This window comes from Leuciscus leuciscus (genome assembly GCF_965113295.1).
Source record: "Leuciscus leuciscus genome assembly, chromosome: 4".
Lineage (NCBI taxonomy): Eukaryota > Metazoa > Chordata > Actinopteri > Cypriniformes > Leuciscidae > Leuciscus > Leuciscus leuciscus.
The window spans coordinates 44,097,698-44,121,439 of NC_138728.1; the positions used below are offsets into that span (position 1 = coordinate 44,097,698).

General features: G+C 38.3%; 1 protein-coding gene and 2 long non-coding RNA genes across 5 annotated transcripts in view; 2 read left to right on the forward strand and 1 right to left on the reverse strand.

Annotated features, from left to right (window-relative positions):
* LOC309496088 (membrane-spanning 4-domains subfamily A member 12-like) overlaps window positions 1-23,742 on the forward strand; it is a 77,428-nt gene that overhangs the window by 41,342 nt on the left and 12,344 nt on the right. The gene's annotated exons all lie outside the window — the stretch shown is intronic.
* LOC309496186 overlaps window positions 10,936-23,742 on the reverse strand; it is an 89,545-nt gene continuing 76,738 nt past the window's right edge. The window contains exon 2 of the long non-coding RNA XR_014205043.1: window positions 10,936-11,107. This is a non-coding gene — a long non-coding RNA (uncharacterized lncRNA). The remainder of the gene's footprint in view (window positions 11,108-23,742) is intronic.
* LOC309496151 lies at window positions 19,081-21,762 on the forward strand. Its single transcript, XR_014205009.1, has 3 exons — window positions 19,081-19,602; window positions 21,576-21,614; window positions 21,721-21,762. It is a non-coding gene; the product is annotated as an uncharacterized lncRNA (long non-coding RNA).

Here is a 23,742-nt window from a genome sequence, read left to right on the forward strand (position 1 = left end):
TTAACGGGCTCGTCGAGGTCGACCCGTTCGGCAGATTTACCTCAGCTCGACGAATATGCAGTCCGTTTTCAAACCGACGACTACTTCAACGCAGGATTATGACGTTTTTCGCGTATCAATGACGTGCGGGTCGGATAAATGCGACCTGGCCGTTCAGACTGAAGTCGCATTTGAAAAGATCGGATATGTATCGGATTTGGGACCACATACCCAAGTGGCCTGGGTCGCATTTGAAAAGATCGGATCTGTGTCGTTCAGACTGTCATGAAAAGATCAGATACAGGTCGCATAGGGGCAAAAAAATCGGAATTGGGTCGTTTCAGCCTGCAGTGTGAACGTAGCCTAAGTCTCGTTTCTTTTCTTTCTGGATCTCAGGATTGGATCTGTTATTTTCCAGTGATAAATGGTCAGAGTTTATTTAGAGTAGTCAAAAATAGAAACAAGCAGATTCTGCGCAGGACAACGGCACGCCCTCTAGAAGCAACCCAAAACTGAATTCAAGGAATTGCGTCCTGCAGAGTTTATGTAATGCTTTGGGTTCATGTTTCATGTCATTCATGTTTCCTGTCTTGTCATGTGATTCCCTTGCCCTCGTGTGATCCTGCCATGAGCTTCCCTAGTCTTTTGTGTCATGTTGTCATTGGTTAATTGTCTATTCATGTTTAACGGTGTGTCTTGTTTAGTGATTAGTCCTTAGGCTTGTTGGACTTCATACAGCTCTGCACAGACCGATCGGCGTCTGACTTGAAGCAGTGCATGCCAGTTAGAAATGTTGTCCAACTTGATACAGCGCCGATGCCACGTGACGTATGCCATCAAAGTACCGCGAGAGCGTTTCGAGAGCAGCCGGAGAACTCAGCCAGCGCAGCTTCTCATGAGCGGCTTCACGAGCTCTGATGACGACACAACTGTTCCACCGCATGACAACGATCACGTGTGTCTGTGTTTATTCTCACACCTTTAGTTCCACTAAAGCTCACAAATCAGTTTTTTATAACAGTAAACACTCTTGTCATGTAAACGTGATGTTATATTGTGTCATGTTTATCAAAATAAAACTGACAAAAAAACCTAGGTTCCACTTCAATGATAGTAGCTATAGGCTTATATTGATCTTTATTCTTGTTCAAACAGACGCTGTATGAAGCAGTACATAAAGTATTGAATGAAAATGTTTCTGAAACATCTGTGTATTTGGCAAATATTGCATTTATTTCACTTCAGCTGTGGTAAAGTATGCAAACACCACGTCAGCGGTCACTAGGGAACCAGAAAGTGTCCGACTTCACGTCTCCGTTTGCAGCTCCTCCCGTCTGCACGCGGCTACTCTCACCGATCGGTTACATCCAGCCGCAGCCGATGTCCAACACACCTCTTGTATGTATTGTATGTTTGCCATGTGTCCTTGTCAAGTATTGTTCGTGTAACTGCTGTGTGGTGAGTTTTTAAGTCAAGTCAAGTAGAGTTTTGCTTAGTCAAGTATTTGTTTTGTATTTTGATTAGTGGTGGAAGATAAAAAGTGATGCAGATTGACGCGAGACAGTGGTTTCGTGTTAATAGCTCCTAAAAGAGAATTTAAATCTAAAAATAGATTATTTTGGTAGTGGTGGGCAGATCGAGGCTTCGTGAAACAGTTGAAGCAAATGTGCTGTATTGTGTCGAGGCTTTGAAACAATTCAACACCCGTCTCCACGGTGACCCCTAGTGGTCAGAACAGTGTAAATGCAACAAAACCCTGGCAAAACATGTATAAAACACCTTTTACAAATCTATTGCAAATTTTTTATTGACAGTAAAATCTTTCAAATGCTATTATCTAATCATCTAATAAGATTAGCAAGTGTCTATATGTTATTTTATCAATTGTCAGGGTTTATTTTGTTTGTTCTATGAATGTGTCAGCTAAACGGATCTATAAGAGACTATTAACTACCATTAATCATTTTAATTATACTATGTCTAATTAAAACGTCTAAAAATTTATAAAACTGATCAGAGATCAGGTAAAACGGTTCAATGGTTCTCAGTGACTCCTCATGATTAATAGGTTGACAGAGATCATCGCCCCCCAGCGGTGAGCCACTGAAATTTCGAAGTGTTTGGAAACGTTTAGAAACAGTTGTGACGTAATGAAGCCTTGTTTACTGAAATCACGTGACTCTGGCAGTTTGATACACACACCAAACCATTGATTCAGAACAGAATATTCGTAAAGGTTTCGAAGCATCATGAAGCAGTGTTTTGAAATTGCCATGACTAATTTTGATCACGTTTGGATAAACTGCATTGTGTTCTGCAACTCGCCTCCAGTGGATTTGTTACAGTTTAGCTCCAGCTTGCCTTAACGCTGATTTGTCCGAGCTCGCTTGGACTATGTTGTCTCATCAAGAACATCAACAAGATTAGCGTGATATAGTTAAACTCAGTTGTAATCCTCATCCCTCACCCATAGTTGTAGTCCAAAAGAAAGATTGTTCTATTCATTTATGTGTAGATTATCATCAACTTAATGACACATTTCAACTAGGTCTGCAACAGGAGAGAGAGCCAGGAGACAAGAGGTATGCAAGTAGGTCAAGAGCAAACGACAAACACCTGTGTCTTGTTTCAGTAATTGGTGTGGAGAGACCGGATAAAAGCCACCGGGAAACAGGAAGCTAGAGAGAGAGATTGACTGAGGACTCGTGGCGATCGTGTGAATGCTCTGTGGAGCTGCTGTTGGACTGAATGTGTTAAACGACTAAGTTTATTTGAAGCACCTTGTTTTGTTTTGAGCAGTTTATAAAATAAATCCACGAGCCTCAGTAAAGCCGACCCTGTCTCCTTCCTTCCACATATACAGAACATCATCACACCCACATAAAACCCACAAGACCCAACTGGACAACAGTGCTTATATATAAATATATTTAAATTTTTGAACAAAATTATTGCTAGGGACAAAGGGACACGTTTTTGTGCTAAATTCGTATTGCCTTTATATGCTACTGAGTGAATAATTGATTTAAAATATATATATCAGTAATTAACTGGAAGGCATCCCCCATCGAAATTCACTACCTGGACGCCGTCCCATTTCCAGACATTTTATTTTATTGAACCATATCAACTTACAAACTCAATTAGGGAACAATAATATGCATATGAAAATATACACAAATAACATGTATATGTGTGTGTGTGTGTATATAATATATATAGTTTTTTTTTTAAAACAACAACAGCATATTAAGTACAATAAACAAAAGCATAATCTTCAAAATATTTAAAGGGGGATTGCTTGTAAGGAAGAAAATATGAAATAAAAATAAACAAAATAATTTAAGCATGTACATATTTTTAAGACTCGTATATACACGTGCATGACTTTAAACAATTCACCAAGGGATTGATTATCTTTTGGATAAGTATTTTATGGATGCTAGATAGCTTTTACATTCATTTCTAAAACATGTTACAGAAGGTTTGCTGTTATTCCATTTGCTTTTATGTATATGATATTTACCCCATTTCCAGACCTGTATGGTTATTTCACACAGGTTGTTGTTAGTGGATTTATGCTGCCACTTCAGAAGTCATCCGTGATTACGAGCTTGTTGCATTCAAGTGTTTGTTGTCGGAATGAACAGGAATCATGGAGTTTTCTCTTGAGTTTTCCGGGTTTATTCTTGCCTATTTATTGAGAAAATATTATTCAAACCAAAATGATATGCAGTGTCCCATGCACTGACAACCATATTCATTTACGATGCTATCCAGATGCAGGCTATTTTCGCTGTGTATAAAACATACAACACGCTTCAAATGATCACTCATATATGTATATAAGCACTACATTATTAACAAGACAACACGATCTAGCTGTTGTGGGGAAAACTCATCAATTATCCCCGTGACAGCATTAGTTCTGCCCTCCAACAAGTGCACGGCACACCCATCTCTAATTGAGTTTCTCATCTCTCCGTGTAAAACAGCGCGTGAAGGTCGAGATCGGCTTCTTCCACGACGACACAAAACACACAAGAACTTCGATCAAGACTGCAACAAGATTGAGCTCGTCCAGGTACTCGTTCATGTACAGTTTGCGTTGTCAGGTCGTTATTAACAGAGTACTGAGTTAGTGATGCACCGAAATGAAAACGCTTCAAATCGAAACCGAAACTAAACACTGAGACGGAAAAGTCTGACTTTAATTAGACTTTGTAAATGCTGCCATTATATTGTTGATCTAATTTATAATTTGTTTATTTTTTCTATAATCACTTTGATAATTGATAATTTAAGTTATTTGTTATTTATACACTTACATTATATATTTATTTATTATAAGCTGCAGTACCTTTATTTTGAAGGATTAAGTTTATGCGCAAATGCGAACTTTAAGTCAGATTCATAGTTCATGCAAGCAAGGGCAAGCACAGACATGGATGCTCAGATTAAGATTTATTCTCGTCACAAAGGACTTGAACGTTCGTAAGGAGATTCAAAGACTATTTCCCTTTCTCGCAGCCAACGAGGTATTTTGTTTTATTTGTCTGTATTTTGTGTCAGTAAAATGCCATTACTGTTGCAGGCTTTCGCTTTGTGTCAAGCTGATGTCATTTCTGTATTTTGTTGTTTATACTGTTTAGTTTTCACGGTGGATTTGGTGAAAAGTCTTCAATTAAATCAGTAGCAAGAGAACCACTTGTGTCTGCGTGTGCTTTGGAGGGAGATACAGACTTTGATTGTAAATATTGTAAGATTAGTCGAATATTTCCTCTATGTATATAACATTCCTCTCAGAAGCTCTGTCTCCAGCAGTCATTATTGTGGACATGTTTAGGGCGGGTCTCCGCATGACTACACATTTTCTGCAATACAGATTTCATTTGCACAAAAGCACGCCTCCATTTTCTATCGATTAATCTCCTGGAGACATTATCAAGAGCGTGCAAAAACTGGATGCATTCAACATGCTCAAATATTAAAATAATATGAGACGCACGTGTGGATGTGATTGATGTTAAGATTTCATAATGTTATGGGGTTTCAAATCAAAATATGACTTTGTTACGAAACAGGACAGCGATTTCATACATTTCATAGAACAAACAAAACAAACCCTGACAATTGATAAAATAACATAGACACTTGATAATCTTATTAGATGATTAGATAAGAGCATTTGAAAGATTTTACTGTCAATAAAAAATTTGCAATAGATTTGTAAAAGGTGTTTTTATACATGTTTTGCCAGGGTTTTGTTGCATTTACACTGTTCTGACCACTAGGGGTCACCGTGGAGACGGGTGTTGAATTGTTTCAAAGCCTCGACACAATACAGCATATTTGCTTCAACTGTTTCACGAAGCCTCGATCTGCCCACCACTACCAAAATAATCTATTTTTAGATTATTTAAATTATCTTTTAGGAGCTATTAACACGAAAGCACTGTCTCGCGTCAATCTGCATCACTTTTTATCTTCCACCACTAATCAAAATACAAAACAAATACTTGACTAAGCAAAACTCAACTTGACGTGACTTAAACACTCACCACACAGCAGTTACATGAACAATACTTGAGAAGGACACATGGCAAACATACAATACCAGGGTTCCAGACTGCGACCAAAATGGTCGCATATGCGACCATTTTTTGAGAATGTGCGAGTTAAAATATATGTGGTCGCATTTGTGCGAGTGCATGGTCATGTACTCATCAGTTAAATTCACGCATGCGCAACAGAACGCCGTTGTATCAGCAGCTGCTGCAGTCCGTAAATTATGTTCGAAATCACTACGGGACGCCTATAATAAGTGTTTATATTCGGACTATTTTATCCCGGGGTCGGCTCGGCTGCGGAGTTGCCCAGTGCCTGCGTGACTCGCCATAGACATTAACGGAGAGAAGTAGCTCCGGTTACAATGTTCTTCCGCAAGACACTTGCAGTTTATTTATTAACGAACGTACAGGAATTCAGGAATTACAAGCCAACGCGCCAGCATACAGCCTCAGACACACACAACTGATGACGAGAGCACAGGTGCGGAGTACAGGGAGGAACCAAGTGAGCAAAGGAATATGACAAATACATATTATGTTTATGTTTGATTATACAAAAATTAGGGCTGTCAAAATTAACAAGTTAACGCATGCGATTCATTTTTTTCAGTTAAATGCGTTTAAAATATTTAACGCAATAATGCAGCATCAGATTTTTTTTCTTTCATCCATTGGCTGCTCTATAGTATTTTATCACGCTATCACTGTCAGTCTTTTCACATCACAGAGCTGTATGAAGTCCAACAAGCCTAAGGACTAATTACTAAACAAGACACTCCTTTAAACATGATTAGACAATTAACCAATGACAACATGACACAAAAGACAATAGGTGTGTTGGACATCGGCTGCGGCTGGATGTAACCGATTGGCGAGAGTAGCCGTGTGCAGGCGGGGAGGAGCTGCAAACGGAGACGTGAAGTCGGACACTTTCTGGTTCCTGTAGTGACCGCTCACGTGGTGTTTGCATACTTTACCACAGTTGCAGTGAAATAAATGTAATATTTGCCAAATAATACACAGATGTTTCAGAGACATTTTCATTCAATACTTTATGTACTGCTTCATACAGCGTCTGTTTGAACAAGAATAAAGTTCAACATAAGCTACTATCAATGAAGTGGAGTCTACGTTTTTTAAGCAGTTTTAATTTGATAAACATGACACAATAGGCTATAACATGACAACGACATGAAAAGAGTGTTCACTGTTAAAATAAACTGATTTGAGAGCTTTAGAGGAACTAAAGGTGTTCGAATAAACACGAAACACACGTGATCGTTGTCATGCGGTGAATCCAGCCAATTGTGGAACAGCTGTGTCGTCATCAGCCCTCCTGCAGCCCAGTGCAGGGTCCGCTCTTGAGAAGCTGCGCTGGCTGAGTTCTCCGGCTACTCTCGAATCGCTCTCGTGGTACTTTGATGGCATACGTCACAGTCACGTGGCGTCAGCGCTGTATCAAGTCGGACAAAATTTCTAACCGGCATGCACTGCTTCAAGTCAGCCGCCGATCGGTCTGCATGAAGAAGAGCTGCATGAAGTCGAACAAGCCTTAGGGAAGCTCATGGCAGGATCACATAAGGGCAAGGGAATCACATGACAAGACAGGAAACATGACTGACATGAAACATGAACCCAAAGCATTACATAAACTCTGCAGGACGCAATTCCTTGAATTCAGTTTTGGGTTGCTTCTAGAGGGCGCCGTTGTCCTGCGCAGAATCTGCTTGTTTCTATGTTTGACTACTCTAAATAAACTCTGACCATTTATCACTGGAAAATAACAGATCCAATCCTGAGATCCAGAAAGAAAAGAAACGAGACTTAATCAGGGTAGACTGCTCTTTGTGCTACTCTAATCTTTAACCCCCTGGGGTCGGCGGTGTCGCCGGCGATACCAGCTCGTTTTTTTTTTTATCAGTTCAAAAGAGATTAATTTTGCTCTGTTGACTTTGATATTACAAACACGTTTCATACATCAATCGATTCTGTTAAATGTGTATTATTTTTGTGTATACTCACAATAAAAACAAAGTGTTTTGCTTTTTGCCAAATAAAGAAAAATAAACAGGAAGCGAGTTCTGCCTTCTCTCTGTCAGTGAAGTCCATTCTGAAACACGTTCGAAAATGAACAATAACTCAGCGGATACTCAGTCAAACAGGCATACAGACACACAGGCATGAAGCTTGAATTCTCTTCTTTTAAATTAAGTAATTTATATAAAAAACAAATATTCTCAGTTCATGTAATCTGTAAGAAAAGAGAGAGATGTCAGTCGTTCTCATCTCATCTAATTATTTGTAATGTGACTCCGCCCATGGAGAGCGCGCGCTATTCAAACGCAAATTACTGAGGCAATCCACGCAAACCTGTGAACGCCCACATATCAGCTCAAGAAAACACAAGTTTATTCAGATCATTGTACTTGTTTACACCGTCTCGCAGCGCTGTGAGGAATAATAATAATGGAAAATATACCTCAGAAGTGCTGGTATTTCGAGGAGCAACGGATGGAATAATGTAGTAAGTTTTTTTTCATTCTCAAGTAAATCGCGTTTCTGTGTGTGAATGAATGAACGGCAGAGATGCGTTGTTTACCACAACTCACAAAAAGACGGTTTAAATTTGAATTGCGTTTCTGTGTGTGAATGAATGATCTGCTTTTAGCAAACTATTTTGCTATACTGAGTAAAAATCGATTGAAATATGTTGAAATAAAATGTATTTGTATAAGCAACGTATTAAACTGCAAATTAACATTTATATTCCTTATAATAAAAACGAAAGACCTATGTTACAGACAAATGAAAGACAACATTTCGTTGATTAGTTTTGGATAGTTTTGGCCTAAGACACGAAACGAGCGGTTTGTGTGAGAAAACGTACTGCGAAACCGTAGCCAATGCGACATCTAGTGTATATATCTATACCCGCCCGCGCTCTCAGATCATTTGGACGTGGCTGTGTTCAAGAGGTAAAAACGATATAAATACTGTTCATTTTCTCACACAAACCGCTCGTTTCGTGTCTTAGGCCATCAATGTGTACTTACGATGGGGAATTGTTTAATTTGGACGATGGGGAATTGTTTTAATTTGGACTCTGTGCATGCTCTTTGAGACAGTGACCATCGACCTGCATTATATGACTGACAGACAAGAACGGTTTGACCTAAAAATATCAAAATTGAAACTACTGCGGAAAAAAAGACACCTACATCTTGGATGCCCTTGAGGTAAGCTAAAACATACCAAAATTTAATTTCAAAGTGAACTATCCCTTTAATATGTTTATAAGCAACTGAAAAAAGCACAAATGTCAGGGCATGTCAGAACATCTCAAGGACCCCAAAAACACCTTAGGTTTTAATGGAAAAAAGATCTCTTATATGCCAAAAGATCGAGGCAAATTTGGTTTCTCATGTCATCACCCCTTTAAAAGAAAACATGTCAGATGGATTTTTGCATTGAACTCTTCATATCTTTATCCATAACACAGCAGCATTTTGAACGGGTTTCAATACCTTCAAAATTAATTGTCTAAAATTTTGTTAAAAATAACTACTTTGTGGAATTGTATTTCCAATTTATGACCAACTGTGAGGCCTTTCAATAATGTGTGATTATTATGGAAGTAAAATAATGACAAATGTTTTTGAAACAAAAAAGCTTGTTGAATTGCATTACTTGAAAAAATATGCATTGCATTAATCTATCTATCCAAATCTGTCTATCTATGTATCTATCTATATGAATCTATCTATGTATCTAGATATAATCTATCTATGTATCTATATATGTATCTATCTATAATCTATCTATGTATTTATATATGTATCTATAATCTATCTTGCTATATATATTTATATCTATGTATCTATTAATGTGTCACTATATGTATACTCTGTCTGTCTCTAGCCTATCAGTCAATGTGTTGTGTAAATTTAAATGTAAGCCTAAATAGCCTATAACTAATCAAATCGCACTATGTCACTATATCACCAAAAATCCGCTATCTCAAAATCAAACTCCTCTCACAAAAACCCACGAGGTCAATATGCGTTGATTTCACTTTTATACAGATGTGCGATTGTGTGGTTTGTTCCCGACCGTGTCAATCAAACGCTGATTCGGCGGACCACACCTGATGAAACACTTAGTGAAACACTTCGAGGCTTCGTTTGGCCATAGTCACGTGACATGGGTGTTTTGAATCACGCTTCGGATCAGTGTTTCGAAACATCTGCGCTTCGGGATCTCGCAAAGCTTCGGAACGACTGTTTCGCGTCAGCCATCCCTAGTCAACGGCCGTATTATTAACCATTAACTATGTTATGTCCATTGTCATGGCTAAAAAGTTGTATTTAATATAATGAAATTTTGTGTTGAATTCTTACTTTAACCTGCTCAAAAAAATGACATGTGGTTAGCTAGGCTAGGTCCACCATTTCTGTTATGGGGAAGAAATATTGAAATTGTCAACTAAGTTATGGTCAACTAAGTTACGGTCAACTCTCTTTCAAGTAAGTTACACCAGTGCTCAACTATCTTTCAACTAAGTTACATCAGTGCTCTAAGGCATATCATGATCATTAATTGTTTCTATGTTATTTATATGGACTGAACATGTGTATGTATGTATGTATGTATGTATATATATATATATATATATATATATATATATATATATATATATATATATATTAGGGCTTGCATAGACTAGTCGAGTAGTCGATAGATCGACTACTTCAACCACTAGTCGACGCTGTCGGAAACAATCGACTACTCGAGCGTCCATTAACCATAAATGAATTAAAAATGGTGAACGTCACCAACAGACACCACACGTCAGATGTGTGGAAGTATTTCATCAAGGATGACAAAAATATTGTAATTGGCCAACTCTGCAAGAGGCCGTTCACATGTTGCGTCTAAAAACGTGTGGAAAGCGCGGCCGTGCCGCTGTCTCCTAAGCGCTTGCGCTCCCGTGGCGTCTGTCGGTGCTATGCAACCATGAACTGCCGCGCTGTACAGCTACGATCAGCTGTTCGTCCGAGCTTTCGATGATGTTACGTAAAGGCCGAAGCTGATTGGTTTTTGTCACATGACCTGCTGTGCGCTTGAGGCATTCTGAAAAGTTGAGATGTTTTCATCTTGCTGCGGCATCGGCGCGCCTGGAAAAACTAGCGCACCACGTTGCTTCCATTATGAGCGCGCTCGCCGCGCGCCTACATTTGAAATAACGACCTTGAGCGCGAAAAATACGCGATATGTGACGGCCCCTAGAAGCAGACGTCTGAAATGAAAGGCAAGAACGGCTATTTATTTGGCTTTAGACTGTTACATGAAAATTTAAAAATGAAATGTCATAATTATAATGTTTTGAGAGTTTACTTATGTAATTGTTGCATTAGGCTATGAATTAATAAATGTTTATTGATAAGATCTAGCTATTTCATGTCTTTTCATTTACAGTAGCATGAACCACGAGTAGTCGAGTAACTCGAGTATTGTTTTGATAAGAAATCGACTAGCAGAAATTAGTAGTCGTGCAACCCCTAATATATATATATATATATATTTATACACATTTTATATAGATATATTATTTTACTTTTAAAAATGATACATTTAAATAGGTCTCCGCAGCTGAGAGACAGCGGAGATACAGGGCTTGTCGTGATGCAGATCCTGAAAGAAGGGCAGCATATTTGGAGAAGCAGAGAGAGGCATGGCACAGGCTCAGGTCACAAGGAAAGGTGAAGACAGTGGCAGATATGAGTGAGAGAGAGAAAAGAAGAAAGAGGGCCTACTGGAAAAAAGCAAAACAGAATAGCAGAGAGAGAAAGAGCAGGCTTGAGAACGTAATTACACCACCGGACAGTCCAGACAACCATCCACCTCAGAGCAGCAGGTAGAGTTCATGAGGCAAGACAGAAACAGGTTTATGCATTTAATGTTCCCAGTTACCCACATGTTTTGTCTGTACATTAATATACAATATACTGGTTGTTTATTTCAGACAGAAGAAGACTGGAAGAATAAAGGCCAAAAGAGGAAACTCAAAATTACATAGAGAAATACAGAAACTGAGAGACTTGCTTGAAAGGCAAAAAAGAAAATCAGATAAACTTCACAAGAAACTAAAAAGATACAGTAGCACTTCAAAAGAGCATGTGTCAGAATCCCCAGGATCCAAGACTAGGCGACAACTTCAACATGCATCTGTTTCCTCTGAGGTGCGCAGGTCACTGCTTGTGCACAATGCACTCATGGCCAACATGAAAGATGCCTTTTTCACCAACATGAAAAGGGCACATAGGCGGATAATGTCAGGGCTTGTAACAGGAAGAATCCTGAAAAAGTATGGCTTACAGCATGAAATAACTAAAACACTACACCTGTCCAGAAAAAAGAAGACTCTAGCTGATGCTGAAGGGAAAATTAAGTACAGAAGCCTGTGCTATAGATTGCAACAGTGGACATGGAGGATATGATGACATCCATAAGCTGCAATACAAAATCAAAGGACTGCATGTACAATGTGTGTCCTGATTGCAAAGGGCAGGAGTTTGCTATACTAGCAGAAGGTGACCTGCAGAAACGTGTCGAGATCACTCAGTGGTTGACTGAAACAGTGATTAGAGAAAAGAAGAACAATGATGGTGTCAAAGAAATGGTCCCTATGAGAATAACAGCAAAGAAGAAAAAGGAAATAGAGTTAGGAGACATGCTGGAGATGTTTCAAGATCAATTGACCCATTTGAAACGGCATGTATTTAACATCAAAGTCAATTTTCACATTACCGTGAATTGAGGCTAAATATGTCCAACAACGAATGCTTAATTCACGTGGATTTTTCTGAAAACTATTCATGTAAGCTTTCATCTGAAATAGAAGCAATCCACTTCAACCAGAAACAAGCTACCCTCCACACAGGAGTTCTTTATGTTGGGGGGACAGCAGAGCACATGTGCTTTGGCACAATTTCTTCATCAAAAGAGAAGGGCCCTCCTGCCATATGGGCACATCTGTCCCCCATTCTCGATGAAGTTAAGGCCTCACATCCTTCTATTGACGTGGTACATTTCTTTAGTGATGGCCCTACAACACAATATAGGCAGAAGGGAAATTTCTACCTCTTGACCACAGAGCTGGTGAACCGTGGCTTCAAAAGGGGAACATGGAATTTTTTTTAAGCGAGCCACGGGAAAGGTGCTCCCGATGGAGTGGGAGGCCTCCTGAAACGGACGGCTGACAGGCTTGTAAGCCAGGGGCATGATATCGGATCAGCAGAGGACTTGTACAGTGCTTTGGTTGATAGTGGTACTGTACGAGTGTTCTACATCTCTCAAAATCTTGTGAATGAATTCCTCCAGAAGATGCCAAGTTCTCTGCCAGCAGTGCCTTCAACCATGAGAATACATCAGGTGGTCACAGGGTCCTTGGGAAAGCTTCTCTATCGAGATGTAAGTTGCCCTTGTACCACCAGGCAAATGTTTGAGTGCCAGTGTGAAGACACACATGCCTTCAGCTTTGAGGTTCAGCCATCAACCCCTGCACTGCCTCTAGTACACTCAAACAAGGACAATGAAATTCTGTGGAGTTTGATTGGACAGTGGTGTGTTGTGACCTATGAGGAGACAATTTACCCTGGCACCATTCAGGAAATCACAGAGACTCATGTGCAGGTGAAGTGCATGAGTAAAGTTGGACGTGCATAGAACCGCTTTTTCTGGTCCCTGAGAGATGATGTGCTCTGGTACTTTTTTGAAGATGTTTTGCGAATTATTCCTCCTCCAAAGCCAGTAAATTCCCGCCATGTTAAAATTGATCAAGATATCTGGTCAAATTTGTCAAAGATCTAACTTTAGTGTTCATTTAGAGGCATTCTCTCTTAAATTATATGTTTTGTGTGCAGTGTTTCACCGTTGCATACTGAATGCAAAAAAATAAGTTTGAATAGCATTGTTTTTTAAAGGCTCTGTTGCATCAGCCTACTGTTCTGTTGAAGAGTTTTTAGAGGTTTTTTTTGAATTGTTAAATTACTTGAATTGAGCTGAGAAATGAATAACTAAGAGTATGTGTTGCATTTTATCAGTGCATTCTGAATGCATAAAATAACTTCAAAAGGATTTGTTTGGGATTATATAATTACTGAGCAATCCCTGTTCTGTCAAATATTGACTAGTTAGTGTTGACTTGGAGGTTCTCCATGAAATTATATGTAGCTGTTTGTATTTTTGTCACTGCATTCTGAATGCATAATTGAGAAGTTCAGTTCACTAAGTTCATTCCATAAGGATTAGCTTGTTTTATTAATTGATTGAATATTGATAGTAGGCTTTGTGGGGACATTTTAAAGCTATTTCCTGATCATTCTATATTACGATGATATAGGATGATTTTACGTCACAGGTCTTTGTGAATTGAAAGTTTTCTTAGTGTGCATTTCAATGTATTCTCTGTGGAATTATGTGCATTTCTGTACTGTTTAATAATTCTACATTTAAAATAAAAGAGGTTTTCACCGAAAGCAACTTTGCTAATTAAATTCTGTCTCATGAATAAAGAATACAATGTTGTCCATGGTTAACAATATGTCCAGTCAACTAGGTTACTAGTGTCAACCGTGTGATTTTCATTGTCACCTAGGTTACACTTAGATTTTTAAAGTTAAAATAGCCAATATTGATGTTTCTGACATTTTTAAGCATTCTACTTATTTGCATAGGTTGGAGTTTACTATAACATCTTTTTTAATGATCAGAAATAACTTTAATGGAGATTTATGATGAAAAACATCCTTGTCCATAAGGACAGTTATAAATGCATTGCATGTTCATCTTTAAAAAAAGGTTGATTATGAAAATCATTTTAAATAACAATTGTATGTGTGGCAGAAATAGACTCAAGAGCCTTCTGAATTGCATTTAATTTCGAGTGCAAGACTGAATTGAATGGTTTGTAGAACACCCTGTTTGTCCGTAACATAGTTGACAAACTCTGAAGTAAAAACATGTTTTTAATAAAAAAAAAAAGTAAAACAGTTAATGTTTAAGCTCTGCAGATAACAGATATGTAACACTGAATTAATATACTATATTGAGACACTTAGGGGCTGTTTACACCTGGCCACTTCATGTGTTTTCTCAGATCGGATAGCTATCTGATTTATCAAAACGATTCCATTTACACCTGGGGGCTGTTTACACCTGGCCACTTCATGCGTTTTCTCAGATCGGATAGCTATCCGATCGTGAAAAGACCAGGTGTAAATGCCCTCCGAAACGCATTCGAGACGGATTTGAATCCGATCGCTCAAACCACTTCAGGAGGTGGTCTGGGCCGCATTCCTGACGAAACTGGACAAGTGTAAATGCATCTGGTTGTTGAAACCACATATGTAAATTGTACTCCTCCCAAAAATGCTAAAAAAATAAACGTGTGAGAGCGTGTTATAGGCTATATGTAATGTTATAGCCAGATATGACGACGCTACTGGAACACGCATCACCTCAGATGAGAAGTTGAGCATCTATTCATTAAGCCAACGTGCAAACTATCGCAAATCAAAGTGAAAGTAAGTCGTAGACGCTTAACACACAATCATCATCATTAAAAGTAAATTCTTAAGAAACGAAATGATCTTACCAGGGCTGTTGCCGCTCTCTTTTATTGCGGTCTTTGAAATTTTAGCTGATGATCAATAAAATGCAGCTCATATCTTTTGCTTTCGGTGACGTACACTCCATTAAATCTGCATATAGCGCGGGAATTGAAGATCGGATTTAAATCCGTTTTGCAAAAACACATTTATGTGACCAGGGGCTCGTTCTTCGTACGTTGCTTATTACATCCGAGATCAAATGACACATCCAAGATGATATCATCGTGCTAATCATGATCTGGCTAACTCGGTTCTTCGAACACACTTGCCGGATAGGATTAGTATCGCTGGATTGAGTTATCTGAGATAATTGCGCGTTCATGCGCTGGTTGAAAAGGGGATATGTATCGATAGTAGAAACATTGATCAGCAACGCTGCTATTGGCTGTTCAGCGTGGCCAAAGAGCGTGCTCAGTTTTATACTAATAGTCGAAGTTTATTCGGAATTTTAATGTTTTAATGCAAAACGCCAGGGAACACCTCAAAGTCTACAAAAGCCAGGAGAGAGGGTTGGCAAAAAGTAGCAGACAATTTAAATCCGTTAGAAGTGGCCATGTTAGATGTTTTTATCACTTATTAGCCTATATTTTTGTATTTGAATAATTGCATAATTACTTTGTTTATTGTAATGTCAGAGTCACCACACTAGAACATGGGAACAAACAAAAGTGAAGTACAAAAATATTCTACATAATGGTAATTTTTAGTTATATTATAGTCTCTTTTATAAAAGACACTGTTAAATAAATGGTTGGTTGTTTATAAAAGCAACCAAGAAAAAGGCTGAGCAAAAAAAAAAAAAAAAAAAGAAGAAAAGATCTTAGTAGCCTACACTGTAAAATAATTTTTGCTGCATTAAATTAAGGCTGTATAGTCATTTCAACTGTTAAATCTTGAGTAATGATGAATTGCTTTGACTTGTGAAAGTGAAAACTAATAAACTTATATTAATGTAAAAATATTTTTCCAGAGTGTAGTTCATTGTAATGACATTGTGTTTTCCTCTTTTGTGCACCTTTACATAATACACCAACACTTGTATCTGTTCCCAAGAAAGTGGTGGCTGAAATATGTGCAGTAAGTGGACATTTTTTTTATAACTTTCCAAAGGAAAGAAAGTATAAGACTTTGTAATGTCCATTTGTTTCCATTGCACTGGACAGTGAATAAACCCTCTCAGATAACTGTCATATGGAGGAACTAGCCTACCTGCAAGTGCATACATAACTTAACTTAATTTATACTTGTATGCTTTATGGCTGCAATATAAGTTGCAGGATTCCACATCTACAGAAAGGTCTACAGAAGAGTCAGCACAGACAGAGGAGACATAGGCCTACAGGTGGGCAGTGGATAGACAACTTTTCCTTTTTATTTGTTGCATGAGGCATGTGTCTAATATCTCTTGTTGCAGGCACTTGACCACTGGCTTTTCTTTACAAAGAACAATTGAAATAAAACTCAAGGAACTAAGTATATTGGTGTTTTATTAAACATAATGAAAAGGTTTTTTTATTTTTTTTTTTATGTTGTGTAATATGGCACATGCAACAATGTCACAGGCCCTGTCAGGTGTGCAACCCTCAGACTTATCAGACACTGAAATCTTCCCTTTAGTTAGCCAAAGTTCATTTCATTGTGTGCCCTTGTCCTGGCTAGAGCTGCATTGTAACTGGTTTGGGTCAGGGAATGGGGTCATAAAACACCTGTCTGCAGGCAGGAACATGTCATAATCACCTATGAAGAAATGCAGTTCTGTTAGGATCAGCATAAGTGTATGTAATACAGTGAGCTTGATATTTAATTGTGGAACTTTCCTCACCACTTTCAAATAATGTGCATAAATGTGAATCTCTGAAAATTCTTAAGTCATGCACAGATCCTGGCCATTTTGCTTTCACATTTGTGATATGGAAGATTTTAGTCAACTGCCTTATTTTATTTGATATAATATTATTAATCTGGAATATTAAGAATCCCAATAGTAACTGGGCTGCACATTTACATTGTGAACCCCCTTTCTGTTCACATAATCCCCTTCATTGAGGCCTTGATGGCAGTCTATGGAAGCCTATAGTCTATGGTACCAATCACGTTAGTGAAGCCTGAGTGACACTGTAATCGGCATGGTCATGATTGCATGATCTTCATAAAAAATGATAGCCAAAAAAAAAACTGCTTTAAAAAAACTGCTTTACAACATTGGGTCTTAAAAACCTAAAACTGTTTTTTAAACCTAAAAGCGCCAGGTAAAGTCCGAATGACATGACAGACAGCACTTTCCATCAAGTTCTCCGCATCTCCAATAGTGTAAAGGAAAGAGCCACTCGCAAATAATCTTAGGGCAATGCAAACAGTTTGTGCTGTAGTTAAAGCCCGACTCCGACAAGTCGAAAATAATGTGCGTTTCCAACAAATTAATAATGTAAACGACAATCTCACGAATCACGACAAAAAAATATCAATCTCAGAAAGTGCACTATCGCGCTGCGCTGGACTTCCCGTATCAGCTCCGCTTATAAAGCTGCCATCTAATCCTGTTTACATGAAATAAGCCTGCTCCCGAGCAGGTTTAAGCTTACGGACCTGTTGCTATGACAGCAAGTCCAGGATGAGCGTCGAAGAACCAAACAATCCAAGATCATGCCAAATCGTCAACAATCAAATCCAGCTAACTGAGTTAGCGACGTACGAAGAACGAGCCCCAGGTGTAAATGGAATCGTTTTGATAAATCAGATAGCTATCCGATCTGAGAAAACGCATGAAGTGGCCAGGTGTAAACAGCCCCTTAATGTTCCACTGAGAAAGGACAGTGCTCTTGTGGTTTTTTGCTGACATGAAATGTACCCTAAATTAGAGAACGAACCATATATATATATATATGGAAAAGCTGATAAAGACACAAAAGCTGTATTTACATTTAAGTCTTCACAGTGAGTTTTGCACATGTAAGCAGCTTTCTCTACCGTGAACGAGATTATAATGTTATTCACCGATGCTGATGTATAGATTAAACGTTAAATCTGAGGTAGTAGACATATATTTCTCTCGGTTGTTTAGTTTTCTTAACTTTATATCACTGCTGTGCTGCAGAACTGGGGATTCCCTCAATACATAATTCTCCTGGATTCCCCAGCGGCCAGGACACTTAATGCTTGCTTTGGAATAATTTAGAGCATTATATGTGAAACATTTGTATCTATTGTATTATTACATGTATAATAGTCAGACATTTATATTCACACTGCAATAAATAAGTAAGCCTATCTATTTCCACTAAAAATAGCCTATAAACATCCTAAAAGATATGTTCACCTTATTAACAAAACTTGCATACATTTTTATTTGAATTGTTTAAAACAATTAAAATACTATTTGGCCTGTGGAAATAAATGAATCAACTCTATTCTAAAAACTTTATTTGAGAAGTATTTTATACAATGTATTTTTTATGGATTTTTTTAATATATTTATTCTAAAATATAGCAAGGATATTGGATAATTTTTAGCAGTGTAATGTGTATGGCACAAATGGCATTTATAGTCCGTATCTAATATTTTCCGATGTCTTGTAGTACCTTTGATGGTGTTAAACATGGTATAATGTGGATGGAAATATGAATGGAAATGATACAGATCTACATAGTGTAGTAGGAAATGTGAATTTTAACAAGTATTTTGGACCTACAAACACACTTCCAGATACATATGCACGCACACACTTACACAGAAGTCCAAAGCGCAGAGGACGGAAAGGATGCAAGAATGCCCATTGGGAAACAATAATGTAACTGAAAACCCCCTCGACTGAAGCAACAGAAGGTTAATGCTGCAAGATTTGTTTCCTCTGGAAAAAACCCCAAGAAACTGCATAGGAGCAATGTAACCCAGTTCCGTATAAATATGACTGCATTTTGACTGTTAGTGACTGCATTTTTTTTATTTTGATGTCGATTGCATCCCTAGGGAGATTTTAGTTCTCTTCTAGTTCAGTTTTCTAACTGAAACTCTTTTTTGCTTATATTGCTCTGCTGTATTATCTTAACTTGTAGACTTCTGAGGAGAACAAGTTACTCCTATTGCTTGAACTGCTTACAAGGTAATTCGCCTTTGTAATATTCACTCATACAGGACTGCCCTGTTGAGATTGAATAAGCTGAAATTTATAACCTGTAATTTTTTGATGATTTGCTACAAGTATTAATCCTTGTGTAACCAGTATTTTATCTTTTGTTTAAATAACATTTTATTTCATAAAGACAAACACTGTAAAGTTTTACTTCAGCTTACAAAGACAGTTCTATTAGCGATAGACAGAGCATTGTAATAATCTTTGCAAGACCAAAGACAACAAAGGTTCCAGGAACGATTCTGCTGGAGGGTAAGCATGAATTTGATCCATATGTCTAGTTGTCAATGATTATTATTGTTTCACGAGAGTATAGGGATTACACCTAGATTTGCTGGTATAAATTAAAACAAGCTAGTGAGGAAATAAATCCTATTCTGACCTGACAGCACAAGACTACCTAGCAACTTAGATACTATGGGGTTAATCAGGAAAATGAAATAAATACCAGATCTCACCACAATAGTGAAACTAGGCACTGTAAGGGGATTACTCCATGTATGGTTATTTTGGGGAGGGGACGGGGATTGAGATGCATGTACACACAATCTTCCACTGACTGGGATTTTTGAGCAGGTTCTGGCATACGCATGGTTTTATAAATCTGAAAACTTTTGTGCGTACGCAGACTTTTAGTATGAAATCTACAGAAAGTTTTATAAATGAGGCCTCAGCTCAGTGAATATCTGTCTCATCTCCTGCTTGTGTGTGATAGTATGGTTTTAGATTATCAGGGGCCTCATTTATAAACGTTGCGTACGCACAAAAGAAGGCGTACGCCGCTCTCTACGCAATAATTGGTATTTATAAAAAGCAAACTTGACGGGAAAATGTGCGGTCCTTCACGCAAGCTCTGACCCAGGCGTACGCACAAAAACGGGTGAAATGAGAAATGGCGACACCGTCGGCAGACGGAAGAAACACGTGAAAGTGTGTCAAAGTGTGTGAAACTTTAGACCGTTGTGTAAAAAAAATGACAATACTGCCTCTCATAAATAACATGAAGACTTTACAAAGCAAGTCTTACAATTAACAGCCTACACGAACACCCGTTTGATCGATCAAAGTGTAAAACAAACAAAATCAAACGAAAATTACAACAGAAATGCTAATTAACACATATTTGCAAAAAGAAAAGTGAAATATGTTCTGCAATAATATTGGCATGTTGTGCAATTCATCCTCATAAATAATATAGTAAACAGAACGAAATAATGTACAAAACTGATATTCTCGTCAATGTGTCCATCTGGCGGAGCAGATAGATGCAATTAGATAGATAGATAGATAGATAATTAGGGAGATATATAGATAGATAAATAGATAGATGTATTAATTGTCCACTGGGGAAAGTTGTTTTCATAGTAAAACATTTCTTCATCAGCTACGGAATCATGGTATTCATGCATATGCCTTTAGTTTGTTTTATTTTTGATAAAATAACGTATGACGTATGCCTCAACTCTGGCGATGCACTAGACGCTTTTTTGCCTCAACTTTGATGTCCGACCATTTCTTCTTTATTTCGGCCACGGTCGAGGTTGTGAGGCTGCAGCATTTACGCCGTCTGCAACCTTTTGCCACTCAAGTGCCTTTTTGGCATTAGTAATGCCCACACTGTGCCCTCCAAACAACATTTTACTCCTCTTTTCCACCTCGCCAAAGATAACTTCTACTTCACATTGAGTGAAGTTACGTTTTTTTTTTGATTTCCTCTCTGTGTTTGCCATGATTTCGCAATCAATGAATATTAACTTGTGGGCGTTTCACGGACTATTTATGGGCATCTACGGGCGTGACATGAAGCCGCAAAAGCTGCGCTACATTTAGAATTGATTGTGATTTATTAAGGGAAAACTGCGTAGGATGTGCGTGCGCACGGTTTTATAAATCCGAATATTTCTGTGCGTACGCACATCCTATGTTTCATCCGTACGCCACTTCTGACGCAAATCCTACGCAAAGTTTTATAAATGAGGCCCCAGATGTTTAACTCTCAGGGATACCTTATGATGAGTTTGAGTCTGTGATGCACTAGTATTAGGTCTTTTGTTTAGTGTCTTGTATTTTGTATTATTCATGATTTCCTGTCCTTTTGTAGTCTTTTAGTTGGTCTTTGTAGTTCTTCTACTGTTTCCCCACCCTAAATTCCTCCAAGTGCTCATTGTTTTCCATTGTTTAGTTGTGTTTTTTTTTGCCCTGTGTTTTCTATTGTCTGCATATAGATCCAGCTTCCTCACTTCGTTTTTAACAGCATACTAAAGGTAATGAATCCGGCTTATATGCTCGTAATTAACTCAAATGATACAGTATTATGATTTTTTACAATCCAAAATTCAATTCATTCTCTATTTTTCTCTATTCTCTAAGTCTTGAACTACTGATTATTGGGCCAAATTTGTTCCAAATAAGGTAAGATAAATGGTTTTGACTGTGCTTATTATTGTTATGTCACATGTTTTGTACAATATTTATTAGTCTGTTTCCTAACCAGCATACAGATTATATAAAATACAACAAAGACAAATTAAGTAAGATTTAATTTAATATTATTGTTATTGTGAAAAGAGATTATATTACAGTAGTGCGTCAGGCTTGATTTCCTGGAAACAGTGTGTAGCTTTGCCACCCCTCCTAACCATCTGAGCTCCACCCACTTTAACTTTCATTCTGGGAAACAGTATTACACCACAGAATGCGTTATCTCAGAGGAGTGAACTATAAGAACACACAGCAACTGCAAACTGCAAGAAAGTCTGAACAAGTTGTGATCCAAACTTTAGGTTGATATCTCAAAAAATAGCTTTCAGTAAGTTTGTTTGTGCGCAGTAACACACTTTTTCACTAGATGACATCCAAGCTCTATTACTGACCATATAAGGGCGCCTCCATTTCCATATATGGTTTGAGTGAGCTCATCTGAACTATATATTTCCATAATTTTCATAAAATTTATGAAGTAGTCATCCTATCCAGAAGTAATATGGGCGGTTTGGCAGTATTTGATTTGTATTCAACCTATAAGTAAAGCAATAAAAAACATGTATGTGCATTATTGCTCAACACTACATACCAAATCGAGAATCTATCATTTTTTTCTGTATATTTAAAACATTTTCAGACCTTTTTTTCCTCATAAAATTAAATTGGTGTTATCTTTTGAAATCTTGCCATGAAAACAAACTGAGGTTTCTACTAATCTTTCATGATTTTTCATGTTCATCGCTATTTCAAAATAAAGGCCTGAATACGCCTAATGAGAATGAAATATTCTTGTTGCAATTTGATAAATTACTGCTCCTCTGTAATTTATTTTTGAAAAACAGTCACCAAATATGAAAACGTCTCCGGTTACTTTCGTAACCTCGGTTCCCTGAAAGGCAAGGAACGAGACATTACGGATGTCGTATATGGGAACTCCTCTCATCCTTCACTTCCGCTGAAATCTTATAGGCTAACGCCAGCAGAGCTGGCCAATTGACGCAAATATGCAAATACTGAAACACCGTTGCAGTTATAATGCAAGTGCAGCGTCAATTCCCTTCAGAATCGAACAACGCTAAATAAATAGCGAACACGGCGGCGAGCGTAATGTCTCGTTCCTTGCCTTTCAGGGAACCGAGGTTACGAAAGTAACCGGAGACGTTCCCTATCAAGGCTACGGAACTCGACATTACGGATGTCGTATATGGGAACTGTATAGAATCCCGCCGTGGCAGCAAACTACTGAACAGACCCAATACAAACCTCGCCCCCAGAATGCAAGCGCCTGATAGGCCGAGATTGACAAATAGCGAACCTCTAACCTCCGATAGGTCCAAAGGGACCAATCACAAGCTCACAAACACTACTGGAATTTGCATATCCCGAGCAGTATAACTGGGGGAAGGTTGCACTGTAGACCAACAGGGCAACAACAACAGAGAAAGCCAACGCATAGCGGTGACAATAGTACAACACACAAATAGCACACAGAACAACTCATGAGCAAAGCGCAGAGCAGCTCTCTTAATGCTATGTAAGCGGTCAACTCACCGAAAGCACTCGAGACGCTACAGAGGGCAAATCCAACTTGTAAAATCTGGCAAACGTGTTCTGAGAAGACCAGCCAGCCGCAAGACATAAATCCTGAATAGACATACCCTTAGTCCAAGCCCACGAGGAGGCAATCGCCCTAGTCGAATGGGCCTTGACGTTCAGGGGACATTCCTGTCCCAGGCAATCATAAGCCAAAACAATAGCGTCCACGATCCAGTGAGCAAGCCTCTGTTTTGAGACCCCCCGTCCCTTGTTGCATCCACCAAAGCACACAAACAGCTGGTCCGATTGTCGAAACGCTGCCGAGCGAGAAATGTATTCTCGGAGCGCTCTGACTGGGCAAATAGCACTCTG